A 15,232-nucleotide genomic window follows, 5' to 3' on the forward strand; every position below is an offset into this window, starting at 1 on the left:
ACCACTGGTCCTGTAGGGCTCATCCGCCCTGGATTCCCTGTATTTTCAGTTCCTATCTGTACCAGTGTCTTTTTAACAGCAAAGTTAAAAACAAAAAAGTGTATGCTCGTGTATTTCCCTCTGAAGTAAGTGAAATCTTTTTGAAGGTCTGGGTGAGGAGGGCAGACGATGCTATTTTAACAAAAATAAGTGAGGACGTCTTTATTTGTATCCTTAGGTTAGAAGAAAGGAATGGTGATCTATTTCCAAAAGTTCAACCATTGAAAACACTATGGGGAACAGTTCTGTTTTCTCATACTTGGCATCACCCGGAGTCAGAATGGGCCAAACACCACCCGGATTATTGTTTATTGTTATTGCTATTGTTTTTATTCTCTGCTGTTGATAGCCGCTCCTGGCGACCCCCTGTGTGCAGAGTAGACTGACCCACAGGCTTTGCAAAGTCGTGAGTTTTAGGAAGCAGATTCCAACCGTGGCTTCGGAGGTTGGAACAGCCAACTTTCCAGTTGGTCCTGGAACCATTTGTCCCACTCCTACCAGCTAACTAAAAGACTGATGTCTAGACCTCACCAAAATTGCTAGGGTTTGGATAATGTGAAGACCCAGCTCAGACATACCAGCAACAAATCACTTTGGAAACTAACACTTCGTGTCCGCGAGGCTTCCTTTTTGTGTGGACACCCGAGAGCTTCATAGGGAGATGGAGAATCAGTTCTGCTGGCCCGAGTCTGCAGTGAGTAAACCTCAGGGTGGAGAGAATAAAACCAACTGAGAAAGCCAGGCCGTGCTCCCTCGTCAGTCAGTGAAACGCATCAGCAGCAAGTCAGTGAATGGACCTGCACGCTTTTGCTTCTTTATTTTACTTTGTTCATGGCCTTTGTCTCCACAGTCACAGGCTCACGGGCCCAGCAGGTCCGCCAGCTCGCCACGGGAGCCGAGCTCGCTAACACAATGGGATGCCCATGGAGCCCGCCACAAGACGGGGCTTCTCCTCTCCCTGGTCTGGTTTTGAAAAGGGGCTTGGCCTGAATGGTTTTGACAACGGTCACTAACAATTTCTGATCTTTTTTTCTGAGCAATCATCCATTTTAGCTTCAAGTGGTGCCGTGCTCCACAACTAGTAGTGGTAACAGAGTCAGCCCAGCATGCAAACGTTTTGGCTAATTTAAAATCCTTGCACAGCCTCGTCGAGCATGACAACACGATGGCAAAAAGAGAGACTATTATCCCAAATGAGAGCTGGTGGATGGTCGAAATTGGTTTGAGTGGCAGAGACAAAAGATGGGGAGAGAAGAGAAATCATTGAGAATGAAAATCCTGGATAAAATAGGCCAGAGTATATACAGGCCCACACACACACACACACACACACACACACACACACACACACACACTGAAATACACCTATATCCTCCTACACATACATACACAGAAACACACACATACACAGTCCAAGGAGGAAAAGCAAGTGTTTCCAAGCTTTACTACCAGACACGCAAAGCCTCCAAACCCATTACAATTTTTAAAAAGACCCCCAAACCTCAAAATTACTGCTATCAGGTTAATTCCGATTTCCAGCAACCATGTAGGACAGGGTAGAGCTGCCCCTGTAGGTTTCTGAGATTGTAACTCTTTATGGGAGTAGAATGCTTCATCTTTCTCCTGCAGAGCAGTTGATGGTTTCGAACTGCGAACCTTCCTAGCAGCCCAATGTGCAATGACTATATCACCAGATCTCCTATGAGGAAGGATTACCAAATAAGCTGGCATATGGTTAAGTATGCACCCAGGTGCAGGTAAACAGTTGCCACTGAGTTGAGTCCCAACTTCCGGTTGCCCCGTAAATATCAGAGTAGAACTGTGCTTCCTAGAGTTTTCAATGGTTAATTTTTCAGAAGTGAACCACCAGGCCTTTCTTCCAAGGTGCCCCGTCGTAGACTCAAACCTCTAAACTCTCAGCAGCTGGCTGCATCTAGTTCCAATTAAAAGCATTTATTCATTCATGTAACTTGAAAAGCGGTAACTCTTTCTACAGAAAACTTCAGTTTCTAAAATAGACAAGTGGCCATTTCATACTTTCGTGACTGCTCTGATATCTAATATCCATGACTACGGGGGTGGAGGGGAGGAGACAGCAGCTTGGAGCTAGTGTTGGACTGCTGACTGCAAAGTCAATAGTTCAAATCAAAAGATTTAGAGTTGGGGGAACCCTATATAGAGTCATCAGGAGTCAGAATCGATGGGCTGGCAGTGCATGTGTCTTGGTTATGGAGCGAGAAGTAAGCAGTCACTGATTTAGGCTGGCAAGTCCTGGGTTACAGATGAGGCAATCAGCCTGGAGAACATTAGGCAGAGTTAAATTAGCCATTCCCCAAAGGGAAAATGTTGCATGAGGCCTCTGTTATGGGGCAGTGGTGGTGGGGGTGCAGACACAACCCCAAACAGAGAAAAGAGTTCATAGCAAAGGAAACGGATATTGCCAAGTAGGGAAGGGTCAGCGTGGGAGGACAAAGCATCGGGCTAGACTGGTGACAGGCGTTCACTTCGGTGATACAGAAGATAGTCCACCAGAATGAGAAGAGAAATCAAGGAACGGGTGAAGAATAAACTTTTGGGGTGGGGTGGGGGGTGTTGATGAGTAGTCTAGACTGTTGAATAAGAGTTGATGGATCTGAAATGTAAACCTAATGTACAGCACAGAGTTGAAGGGGGAAAATGAGTCAATGAGTTTGGGCAGAGACAGTCTGCAGGTCCCTTCAAGTCAGGCAGTCCTGAAGAGGATTTGATCTGCTGGATAGGAGAAGACGAAGAATTCATCATGAATGACAACAGGGAGTTAAAAAGCAGGCTAGCAAGGCCCTGAGCCCTGAACTGTAAGCACCGCTCACCGCGCTATGACTTCCAGCTGTCAAAAACTACCTGTGGGGTCCAAGGACACCCCAGGGTTGTTCTTGGTGAGATGAGAGTGTCGATGTGCTAAAATTAATTTTGTTTTATAGTTATGAGTGTGGACTTCTTACAAAGTAGGCTAGAACGTCTGTGAGCTATGAGAAACTTTGAATTGAGTTGTGTTTTTTTAATCTTTTGATAGGGTGAGTATAATTGGGGTGGTGGGCAGCTAAGAGTGCCCTCCAAAGCCAATGTAATGATAGGTCCGTCTACCTCAACCTAAGTTTGGGAGCTGAGCTTTCAGTTCAGTCAGTTTCCACCCAAATTAGTTCTTCACCTCTAGCTGGACTTGAGAAGGTATAACCCAGTGTCCACAGCCACCGTGGAACTAGTTGGTATTGCTTCTGCAACCGTACCTTCTGCCTGTTTTAGACTTCCTCCTCCCGAGTGCCACAAGCTAGAGAACGAGTGAGATCATTTTTGATTTCCTCATATCATAATTTATCAGTAGTGCACAAGGAACCTTGGTTCTGAGTCTGATAACCGAGTAAGGAGTTGTGATCTGGCAACAAATACTGTCTTTATGTCCACCTCTATTTTTGTATTTCTGCCACCACTAGCCTATGACTGACACTGAGTGCACCTATGTGCTATCCTTTTGATAATGACATTAACATTGTGATGTTCCCTTTTCTGATTACTCAGAACACTAAAAAACGGTGTGCAAAACATTTGCTGAGTTTTAGCAAAGTCTTGTGAAGCTATAAAAAAAAAAGAATAAAAATAACTAGACTGGTCAGTGATCAAATTCATGACATTGGCTAAAACCCACCCACCATGCTCTAACTCACCAAATGTACCTTGATCAATTCTTCCTTGGGTTTAAAAATAGTGGTCACATAGCTGACCATGACCATCAGCAAAACCAAAACTGAAGTGGCAGCCTCTGTGTTGGAGCGCACCACGGATCTCTCCAAGAGAATTTGTTTTTGTCCTAATCCCTGGGGAAGAAAAAAAGAGGTGGGGGGCAAGGGAGGAAGGGAGAGCTACAGAAAGAAAGAGAGAGAGGGAGACACACACACACACATTTAGAGAGAGAGAGAGAGAGAGAGAGAGAGAGAGAGAGAGAGAGAGAGAGAGAGAAACTCAGCTCGACTTCCAACACTGGCCTCCCATCAGTGCTGTGTCCTTTTTAATAAGCCTTAAAATGCAGGGTAAACACCTTTCTCCTAACACAGGAGCCTGGACTCTGGTCAGCGCTGGTTTGCACTCTCTTCTTGTCATGGGGGATTCCACAAGAACTCAATCAGGAAGGAAACTGGGGAGGTGCAGGAGCGCTGGGCAAAAACATCTGCCACGTCCACTTAGGATGGAACTTTAACATGAAAGAGCAAAGTCACGGAGCATTTTGCAGCCCACTTTGGAGAAAGGTTAAGAATTCTGCCTCTGCAGGACAGCGGCAGAGCAGGCGAAAACCTAAAGCAATAAGACAGGTAGCTTATGGCAGATTGACTTTATCATGCTAGCACCTCTTCACCTCGCCTCAACCCCAAAGGGGCAGATGTAGCTTACAATTTGGAATACAAGACAGAAAGTCTAGTGTGTATGTGTTTTTCCCCCTGCATCAAACCTTTAGAGAATGCCCATGCTAGTTCATCCGGGTTCAGCAAGCAGAGCAGGCATCATTTCTTAATGAATCCTCACATTTAGAGAAGAAAAACAAGAAGGAAGGATGGCACAGAGCCTCGGTAAAAAGACAAACATTTTCTTATTTTTCATGATGAGGTCCAGTTCCCCTGTCCCAGGAGCTCTAGTGGTACGCCAGTGAAGCATTTGGCTGCTAACCCACAGGTCTGCGGTACGAGCCTAGGAGCTCTTCCCAACAAGACAGCCATGGTAGTCTGCTTCCAGGAAAACGGCAGCCTGGGAAACACCGTGGGGAAGTTCTACCTGTGCTATTGGGTCACGGTGTGTCGGAATCAACTCTGTGGCCTTGAGTTCCATGCCCATCTCATAGCGAAAGTAAGGAGCCCTCCAAAGAACATAGGCTTTTGCTGATGCTGGACCGTCTTGCTTAGGCAACCCATGCTACAAGCCTCGTCGCAGCACTGAGTGCTAGGGAAGGTTCTTAACGTTGCCTTCCCTTCCTTTTCCTCTTGTCTCCAAGTTGAATTTGTATCTTCAGACTGGTTCAGAGTTCAGTAAGACCTGGCTTATGAGAAAGTCTGACACAGGTCTTTAGGGCATCCCATCTATCCTGCACTCACGTGGCCCTCCCTACCAAGGGACCCCATTAGGGAAGAAGGGCATGCTGCAATGTGAACAGAAAGCTGTCTGCAAGGGACCACCAGGGCACTGGCCACAGCAGCAAAGGCTCTGGCTCCATTTGTCTTCGGAGCACAAGGAACCGGTATACGAACTTTGTCACAAACCCACTTTATTCTCCAACCAACAGGGTCCTGCAAGCAAGCGGCAGGTGTGCTTTCTGCTCAGAGAGGCTGCGACATCTAGACCGGCTCCAATTAAATGATATGTGATGTGCTTACAAGACGTCCCCGCCAGAGACCAACACAAGCCATTTTTACTGAGTTTTCAATGGCTTTCACAGGCGGGCAGGCATCTCTCTCGCTACCCATGGGCAGGAAAACACCTTTAGTAGTCCATGAAGTCCCCTTCTATGAATTTGACAGTTGTGCTTCCATCACAGATCTTGGAAAGGTAACCACGGGCTGAAGGTTGTTCTCTTGCCACATGCGTCAGATGTGGGCGCACAGATGTGAGTCTCAGGGGAGCTCACCCTTGAGTTGGCAGGATTAGAAACCATGGAGCTGCTGTGCGCATTTCTAGACTGGTGACACAGGCGGCATCCACAATAGTGGCGGCAGTGAACTAATTCTAAACAGCAAAGACATCAGTTACTGCTGCGCTGAATCGTACTCTTGGTGACCCATGTGCATCAGCGTAGCATATGGCTTTCAGTGGCTGGGTTTTTGGAAGTAGATCCCCAACCCTTTCTCCGGAAGCATCTCTGAGTAGACTCAAACCTGATTTTTTTTTTTCATTGATCAGGGTAGCACTTTCATTGTGGGCTCCCCCAAGGATTCCCGGACAAATGAAGTTGTTGTGTCCCATTGACTCAATTTCAATTCATAGTGAACATAGGTCAGGGTCGAACAGACCCACAGGATTTCCGAGGCTGTAATCTTTATGGGATTACATAAATTAGAAAAAAGAAGAATCAATGCATTTGGAATTGTGGTGCTGGCAACGGATATTGAAGGGGAGTGCCCAAAAGGACACACAAAGCTGTCTCGGAAGAAGCGTGGCCAGAGTGCTCCTTAGCAGCCAGGATGGTGAGACTTCGTCCTCCATACATCGGACGTGCCATCAGGAAAGACCCACCCTTGCAGAAGGACACTGTGCTTGGTGGAGGGGCAGTGAAAAAGAAGGCGCTCTCAGTGAAATGGACCGACACAGGAGCTGCACAATGAGCTCAAGCACGGGAACCCGTGAGGATGGCGCAGCCCCGGGCTGCGTTTCCCTCTGTGGTGCCTAGGTAGGGCAGCTATAGGTCAGAACCAACCTAATGGCGCCGAATCAACCGACGGGAGCAGATGATTGGTCTTCTCTCCTACAATGCCGCTGATGAGTTCAAACGTCTGGCTTTCTTGTTAGCAGCTGAGTTTTGCCGCTAAGAATCGCACATGAAATGATGTAGTGCGCACGCAACCGAAAAACTCACTGCCACCGAGTTGATTCCAAATCACAGTGACCCTAGGTAGGATTTCTGAGGCTTTCTAGTCTTGATGGGAACGGAGAGCCTCATCGATCTCCCTTGAAGTCAATGGTGAGTTCGAACCACCCACACTGAACCGCCACTGCCACCAGGGCTCCTTGCTAGTTGAGATCAATTCTTCCCTCTGTTTTTGCCTTCAAAGGAACGCAACAGTCCTTTCTACCTTGCTCAAAGTGTGTAATGGCTGGGCAATAAGACTACCTCGTTGCTCCATATTTCAAACACAAAGGACTGGGAGACAAATCATGTATTTAGTTTTTATTTCCATGTCTCCTTCGACACTCTCCCAACAGAGGGAACTATTAATAAATGACTCTTTTGTTGGTTGGTTTGAATTTTGTGGGTCCACATTTCCATCTCCAACCCTACACAAGACAAGCAGGGAATTTCAAATTTTCAATTTTTTTAACACATGGAAGACAACTTTCTTCAATGGGGTCTTACAAAATATTCCATCAGTAGAAGTGTTAGGCAGGTCGGAGAGACTAACTTTTCCAAGGTATTAAATTAAAAGATGTTGAATTAAGTTAAATGGCTCACATTCAATTGACATTTCCCCCTTTTTAATGCATGCTAAGATTGATGAAAAATAGCACTTATCTACATTAAGGGTCAAAATATCTAGCAAGAGGAGCTTCTGGTTCAACACGTCAGAGCAGAGTCAGTCTACCATAATCCAGGGACCAGGACGCGGATCACATTCTGATGATCCAATTAATGGTGGGATACTTTACAATCATCCAGGAAGCAAGGCCCCTAACAGATTGTGGGGCTGTAACATCAATTTCTTAAGTGCATTTAAAGGATTACAAATGTTAGTCCTGGCTTGAGATTGAAACACCTATTGCGGTGCTCTGAACCACATTACTGTAATTGGGTACCTGAATTAATGCCATTTCTTCTGATGGGTGAGTTGAATACATGGGAATTAAGAGTTCTCTTTTTTTGCTGTATTTCACTTTCCCATTCTTTCTTCCTTTTTTTTTGTTTCTTTGGAATATAAATCTGAATTGAAATAACTCTTTTTTCATCTCAATCGCTTTAATTAGAGCCTGCAGGAATCCAAGTATCGTCCTAATTTTACCTCGTGCACACTGTTTGGGTGCTTTCGTCTTGGAGCTTGTTATCTTAATATACAGCGCTTGGGAGATGAAAATACAACTCTTGCCTTAATAAAACAGAAGGAATGAGGAGAGAGGGAAACAGAGAGGGAGAATCCTCCTGCTTCTTCCTTCCTTGCAGCCAGATTAACCTCTTTGTGAATTCCAAGGCAGTACTGGCAATTCATTACAGGTTGAAGAAATACGAACCAGACCTTGCTGAAATCTCATCCTTTCTGAGGTCAGTCAAAGGGGAACTAAGTGGATGGACATTGTCTGGCTATGCTTTAACCACCAAGAAAGGAGGTACACGACCTTCCCTACTGTATCAAATGCCGCGACTAAAATGAAATCACATGTTAGCCTGCTTCAAACTTCCCCAATGCTTGCTTCTCAGAAAGCGCAGAAAATCTCAACAATTCAACTTATTCTCAATTAGTCTCCAAGGCCCTGCATGGTCAACCCTACTTAGCTCACTCTCCAAGCTACTCACCATACTTTGAATACCCGGGTCTTCTTTCCATCACCCAAAGACATCCAGCTCCTCTCCAATCAGGCCCTGTGCTTTAGAGACTCTGCTCTGAGAGCTCGCCCAACTCATCCCAGCATTCCACTCACATATGAGCTCACAGAGCTGGTGACGAAGAGGGCCCCACCTCATTCTACTCCAGCCTCGACCCCTCTTCTCTTGCTGCACTTTTCTCTACAGTGTTTGCATGTGTGCCCACATTAGTCACAGGTGCACGATACACGCACTCAAAAATGACGACTCAGTATGAACAGGGAGTTTGTTTTATTCACTACCACAGCCCAATTTGAATATGTATTTGGAATGAAGTGGTTTTCAATCCACCTGACATAGCCACACAGATCCCACGGTTTCCCCACGGAGGATTCCTCGGTAACTCTTATCTAAAGCGGCACTTGTGTCATAGCCACTCCCCAAAGTCATTAGCTTAATTATTGCCTTCCTCTCGCATGTCTGTCTCAGACAGAGTGCATTTCTGTACGGATTGATATGCTTATCATGTTTCCTGCCCTAGAATTCAAACTCCATGAGGGCAGAGCATCAGAATAGTCACCTACTTTTTCTATTGGCAAAATTTTTCGAAATCAAAATCATATAGAAACAAGTGCCATAGCGTGTTAGCCAATCCACCTCTTGTAAAACGAGCAGGTTGAAGGTGGCAGACACTGCCTTTCATTGGGAGAGAGACAGAGAAAAGCGGAAAACCAAAGCCTGAATCAGAAAAATGCTGGTTCTCAGCAAAATCCCGAAGTCGTCCACATCGGTTAGAGCCGTGTCCCTAGATCTCTGCCCTTTTCTGCTTGTCACGTCCATGAGGTCTACCAGCCTTAGTTTTATACCTTGGGACTCCCAGTGGCTTCAATGTCAGCATCAGAGTCAGATCCCTCTCTCCGGAAAATGTCCCCACCTCTGAAACTCTGGGACACATCCTTATCGTTCTTCACAGATTTCCCACGCCCGGTTACATCCTCCCAGGTCTCCACTCTTGCTGCTCGTATTAGTTGCCATCAGCCACCCCTTGAACCGAACGGGCTGTCGCCCCACTCTGTGTCACCTTCACCATCATTGCTATGTCTGTCTAGTGTTGTATCCACCCTCCTCCCCCTTCCTCTCTGTTCCCATCTCTTCCTCCTTGATCTTCTGTTCACAACGATGAAGTAACCTTTTCTCCCTTCATAGTAAAGTTAATCTGAAAGAGCCACGGTAGGAAATTTAGAAGATGAAGAAAATGAAAGTGATTCTCAATCCTACCAAGGCTTAAATCACTACCTTAGCATCCTCTTCCTTTGCACATCTTTCACATGTAGAATCTTATCCTATATACAACCTTCAAATTTACTTTCTCCCCACTTACTATATAGTTATGGGTTTAAAACTTCTTGGTAAACATTTTGGCTGGGACAGAACATTTAATTATAGGGGTTTATTACCTTTTAGTTAACAATGCTCATAACAAGCTCATACAAGTTAGAATTAACTCGATGTCAATGGGTCTGGTTTGGGGTTTGCATTAAAAACGCCCTATAATAAACTATTAAGTTATTTAACACTTTCTGTTGAGAAAAAGGCAAATAATAAATACATATCTTTGCCTAGAGAGATGGGAAACTTTCTCTTTAAAGGGCAGATTATGAATATTATAGGCTTTGGCAGACATATAGACTCTCTTTTATATGTACCCACCTCTGATGCAGTCATGGACAATATGCAAACTAAGGGGTTGTCGACAGTGCAGTGAACCTTAATTTATGAATAGGCCGTGGACAGAATTTAGCCCAGAGACTGTAGTTTGCCAGTGAGATCTCTGGTCTAGAGTTTTGATCACTTTCTCAGGATGCTTAAAAATAGAATGACTCACTCAAAGGGAATGAATGTTTGCAACTGTTTTTTGTTTTTTAAATACCCATCAGCGATCTAAAATATGGTTGTTTGTTTGATTTCCTACAATCACAGAATTGGTGAATAATTTGGAGGAATCCTGACCCAATTAAAAAGAGTGGAATAGAGGCCCTGATAAAACGCAACGTAGGTCTCCAGTTGCATTTAGCGCTCTCCTTCTGCAATTCTGCTGCAGAAAGAAACATCCTGGGGTCTGACAAGAGTTTTGTCATCAACCTCAGAAAAGGTACACTTCCTGGAATTCTCAGGACCCTGATAACGTCCTCCTCCTCATGGGGCCCCCTGAGTAGTGGAAGCAGTAGACAACATGCTCAGCTGAAAACTAAAAGGTTGAAGGCTGGAGTCTGCTTAGAAGGGCCTTGAAAGAAAGACCATTAGAGCCTGATGGATCCCAGTTCAAGTCTAACACACATGGAGTGGCCATGAGTCGGAGTTGACGAGACAGATACTGTGTGTGTGTGTGTGTGTGTGTGTAGACAGAGACAAAGAGTAATTCAGCAGGAAAAAGCAGGGTTGCTACCTTTAAAAAAAATCAAAGCGAGGAAGCTTATCATGCATTATGATTACTATTTAGGCCACAAAACCAGGTGACAACACCAGTGACAGTTTATCAAGATCTTTAGGGCACAATTCCGGCCACCAAGACTCGGTATTATTGAAGTTTGAAAATGGGTGAGGGTATAAACGTCGTCTATCTAAAGTTTTCAAGCCATGTTTAGTATTTTCACTATAAATCTGTTCTACCATGACATCATGCTCTGATTTTCGTTTTACTTAATAAACTGGAAGGGGGTGGAGAGCCTATTTGCTATTTATCTTTATTCCCAGCAGAGAAGGCATTTCCATAAATGCCTCAAGGGAGCTAGAAGGCGCCATGATTAACTGGAATAGAGAGGAGAGGGATACACTTTCATTCCTAAAATGACTTTCTGCAAGGGACTAGGAGGGGTCTTTGCTTTTTTGCATTCTGCCGTGTCTTCCTCTCAATGATACAAGTGCATCGTTCTCCCTGCAACCAGTCAGGGAGTGTGGGGCTACAGTGAGTCTCAGCAGTCATTTCAGCCCCAGCTCCGGCATGGGCTGCGCAGTTCTCATTATTCTTCAGCATATTGTCGCTCTCTAACTTGGGTGTGTCCTGGTCGGCGATTCTACTACGTTACAAAGCTGTATTGAATACTGGGCGAACGTATTCTTCATCCAAAGCTCTTATCACAAGACCATAACTGCTGAGTTAAAGGGGCCTCATGCAGTCACAGAGTGACCAGTTAAACAGAAACCCACTGGTGGTGTTTGACTTCTCTTAGGCTCCAAACACAACGATCTTTCAGGAAGCAAAAGGGCGACAACCAACTGCATTCATGTGGCATCGTAGCCTTTGTTTTGGGTTTGGTGCCAGGCATATGTGCTGCTTCTCTATGCTGTCAAAGGAAATGCTTTCTCCAGCTTGGTGCCAGTGTGGCATGGTGGGTTAGAGAACTGTTTGGGATGGGATGCTTGCAGACTGTCCCAGAATTTAGCAGCCTCCCTGGCCCCCCGCTCTCTAGATGCCAGTAGCAACTGCCCAGGTGTGACCAACAAAGAATTTTTGTACAACATGGGGCAACATGTACCCAGGAGAGACGCAATGGATGAGAGGGCCCTAGCATGCCAATGCAAAGATGGGAAAATACCCAGAAGCACACACGGCGTTTGACTGTCCTTCTAACCATGGAAGGCCTAGGACAAGGAAAGACAGAAGACGATGTAGTCACAGTTCCGGCTCCCGAGGCCCAGGGACTGTTTGGTTACTTGTGTGCAGCAGTTGTTGCAAAGCTACTGTGCGATCCCTGGCCTTTTTCTTTCTTTCTTTCTTTGACTCATTAGGTTGCCCTGCTCAAAATGATTTACAGGCAGATAATTAAAGCGTAAGCCCTAAGGACTAGTTAACTGTTTAGCAGTGTATACATTTCATATAACCATTTCCATACATCTCGTTTTAAATTCATTAACAGAAATTAATAGCTACTCGTCGCTCTTCGGGACGCAGCATGCTGCTGTGGTGTGCTTGCTAAATTACCCCTTTCTATCACTCCTCCAGCGAGCGCCGAGACAGTTAAACTTTGCTGTGCTGGAAACGTGGCCTACCAATTTGCAGCAAAGCTCATATTTACTATATTTAGTGTGAATCATTGACTGAACTTCAGAAAATATTTGTCTCTGTTTGGTACGCTTCTGGAACGTTCCATCAGCTTTAGAGAGCAGTACACACACTTTCTTCACTCTTTGAAAAATTAGTGAGAAACTTCTAATAGGCACTGTTAGCTTTGAATATGCATTAGAAATATATAATTTTTTTTACTCATAGATCTTGCATCTTAAAATACCCTAATTGCACTTAAATCTCCTTCTCGCTCTCTTTTTTCCTAGTATAATTTATGAGGAGAAAATTTTTCACTTTTTTGATATGACTTATTATCCATTAATTATTTCTGAATACTGATACTGAAGCAAAAAAGAGAGAAAATGACAGTAAATCTCCTTTCTGTAAACATAGGACTGCATTTCTATGTTTGTTAAGTAAAATAACATATATTATATTAAAAATCATCTTGGTACATGGGTCCAGTTATTTCTCACCAGTAATATTTACAGTGTTCACCTAAGGTTTGAAAGGGAGTCAGGGTGAACGAATTCATTGTTTACACTCAGAACCCTAGGTGGCCAGTCCCATAAAGGCGGTACAATGCGCTGTATCTTTCGTTCTCAGTACTTATCTTAATCTTAATAACTAGCCAGACAACTGACTCCAGAGTCTGGGACTTATCAACTGGAATTTGTCACATGCACCCGATAGAAGACAAGAAATGCATTATATAACAATGCTATACAAATCATTATCTTTCAATATTTAAAGGTATGTATTCCAATGCCTGTATGAGGCTTTATTTCTTTACCTTTTTTCTTTCTTCTTCTTCTTTTTTTTTGTTGAACTCAATTCCACTTGTTCTTAGTGAATTCGATAACAAATGAACAGAAACGCTCTTGTTCAGTATTATCTGCAAACCGAGTTTACTCACAAGAGATCAAAAGGATTCTTCCTGCTTCATTGCAGCACTGGCTATCAGAAGCAATCTGCTTTAAACACTTGCTTTGATACTGATTATTTGGGAAACAGATTAATGAGAAAATAAATAGGCCTATGTTCGTCAAATATTGAGAAATGTCAACTGTGTTAGCTGAACTTGCAGTGCCTTCCCCATTGGAGGGCTGTGTGCAGTCCTTCGATGTAGCTTACATACGCAGCAGCAGCTCGGAGCCTCCTCTCTGCAGTTTTGCCAGCTAATGTCATGGGTTAAAAATAGGCTGTGACCCTGCAAGCTATACACATTGAAGAAGTTTATGAAGTTTCTTGGTTGGTTGGCTTATTATTGAGATCCTAATTACAGTTTCAAATTTTGATTGAAGTCAGTGCAGACCTTGATGTACTTGGTCTACGTCTTGTTTGAGAGAAGACCTTGTACTTCCATTAGTCTTACCAAATGCTTATCATGCCCATAGTGGGTTACATAGTTTTCCTGTGACTTCAAACGGAACTAAAAACACAACTTAAAAATTAAGCTGCCCATAAATCAGCATTTTTTTCCAAGTGAATCCCCTTTTAAGCGCTCTTGGGAGAAAATATATTGTTTTCCCAAAACAAATGTGCCATGAAAGTGTTGTCAACATGAATATCCTTTCTAATAAATGTGATCTGTTAGCTTTCCTTTTCTCCAAATACAAAACATTGACTGATGAACTATTTTAGGAATTCTTCATGTTAAGAACATACTATGTTTAGTAAGAGTAGCATTAAATTAATTAACATTTACACCCATAAAAGAGCTGCCGCCACTATTGGACTCTCTGTACGGAGTTTCAAAAACAAAGATCTTATCTGTACAACACAACTTGTCTGGATAAAATCAGGATAGTGATTAAGTATCTATGTGTGTATGTTTGTTTGCTAGTTATATTATTCATCAGTCTTATTTCCTTCATAACAATAATCAAATGTACATTTCTTGATGATATTTCAAGACAAGCCAAGTTAAAGGTAGTAGAGTTTAATATGCAGAGAGTATATTACATATCATTCCCCCCCTACAGATTAAACTCTTCCTATAATCTGTAATAAATAGCCTGCTGTTTTCTAAAATGCAGATAACAAAGATTGAAAATATTGATTATATGCTTTATGCTTCTCACCAGATATATTGATGAGGCATTTCCAAGAATAAAAGAGATGAAAAGCTATATGAAAATATCACTTATTCAGAGCTGTGATTAGAAAGTTTCCTTGTCCTTTGGGAAGACTGATCTGAAGTGTTGAGATAGGCTTTCTCTTATCTTGAAGAAGTGACCCTCCACAAATGCATGGCCAATGTAAACGGAGAAAAAAAAGCAAAAAGGATGCTGTATCCATGCTAATATATGCACTTCACTTAGCTAACATCGCATTTGTAAATTTCTACCCGTCAACACAATATTTTGTTTCTACTGAATGTATTTTATACTTGTTCAGATACTGTGAGGCAATCACACATTTCTGCACTCTTTTTGGAATTCCTGGTATAACTAAGAAAGGTTGAAGACCTATGTGTACTTAATTAGAAATATATATATAAAATTTCTTCCTCTGTCCTGGCATCAACATCCGTTTTGCAATGCAGCAATTCCGCACAGAACTTCTTTTGTCTCCTGACTTACAGAAGCATGGTCTCCTACTGACCTGCTAAGGATATTTTTATATTTTCCGGAACATTACAAACAAAAATCCTAGACATAATTCAGACTCCACTCGATAGCGGTGGGTTGTTGTTTACTGAACTAATAGAGCTCTGGTAGCACACTGGGTTAAGCATTGGGCTGCTAACTGCAAGATAAGTGGTTCAAACTGGGACACTGTCTTGGGAGAAAGAAAGGCTGTGTGTTTCCATGAAGATTTACAGTTCAGAAACCATACATTGGACTGGGTTATCAAAGAAATACCAGACACTGGGG

At 43.4% G+C, this 15,232-nt stretch overlaps 1 protein-coding gene across 5 annotated transcripts in view; it reads right to left on the reverse strand.

Moving 5' to 3' along the window:
• ESRRG (estrogen related receptor gamma) overlaps positions 1–15,232 on the reverse strand; it is a 710,000-nt gene that overhangs the window by 416,994 nt on the left and 277,774 nt on the right. The window contains exon 1 of one of the 5 annotated variants that reach the window (XM_045298147.1): positions 13,147–13,206. The exons of the other annotated variants lie outside the window; for them this stretch is intronic. The gene's annotated coding sequence lies outside the window, so the exon portion shown is untranslated. Of the gene's footprint in view, positions 1–13,146; positions 13,207–15,232 lie in introns of those variants that run through there. 5 annotated transcript variants of the gene reach the window in all.

Source organism: Echinops telfairi, unplaced genomic scaffold, assembly GCF_000313985.2.
Source record: "Echinops telfairi isolate 266 unplaced genomic scaffold, ASM31398v2 ScPeMD7_7424;HRSCAF=8462, whole genome shotgun sequence".
Lineage (NCBI taxonomy): Eukaryota > Metazoa > Chordata > Mammalia > Afrosoricida > Tenrecidae > Echinops > Echinops telfairi.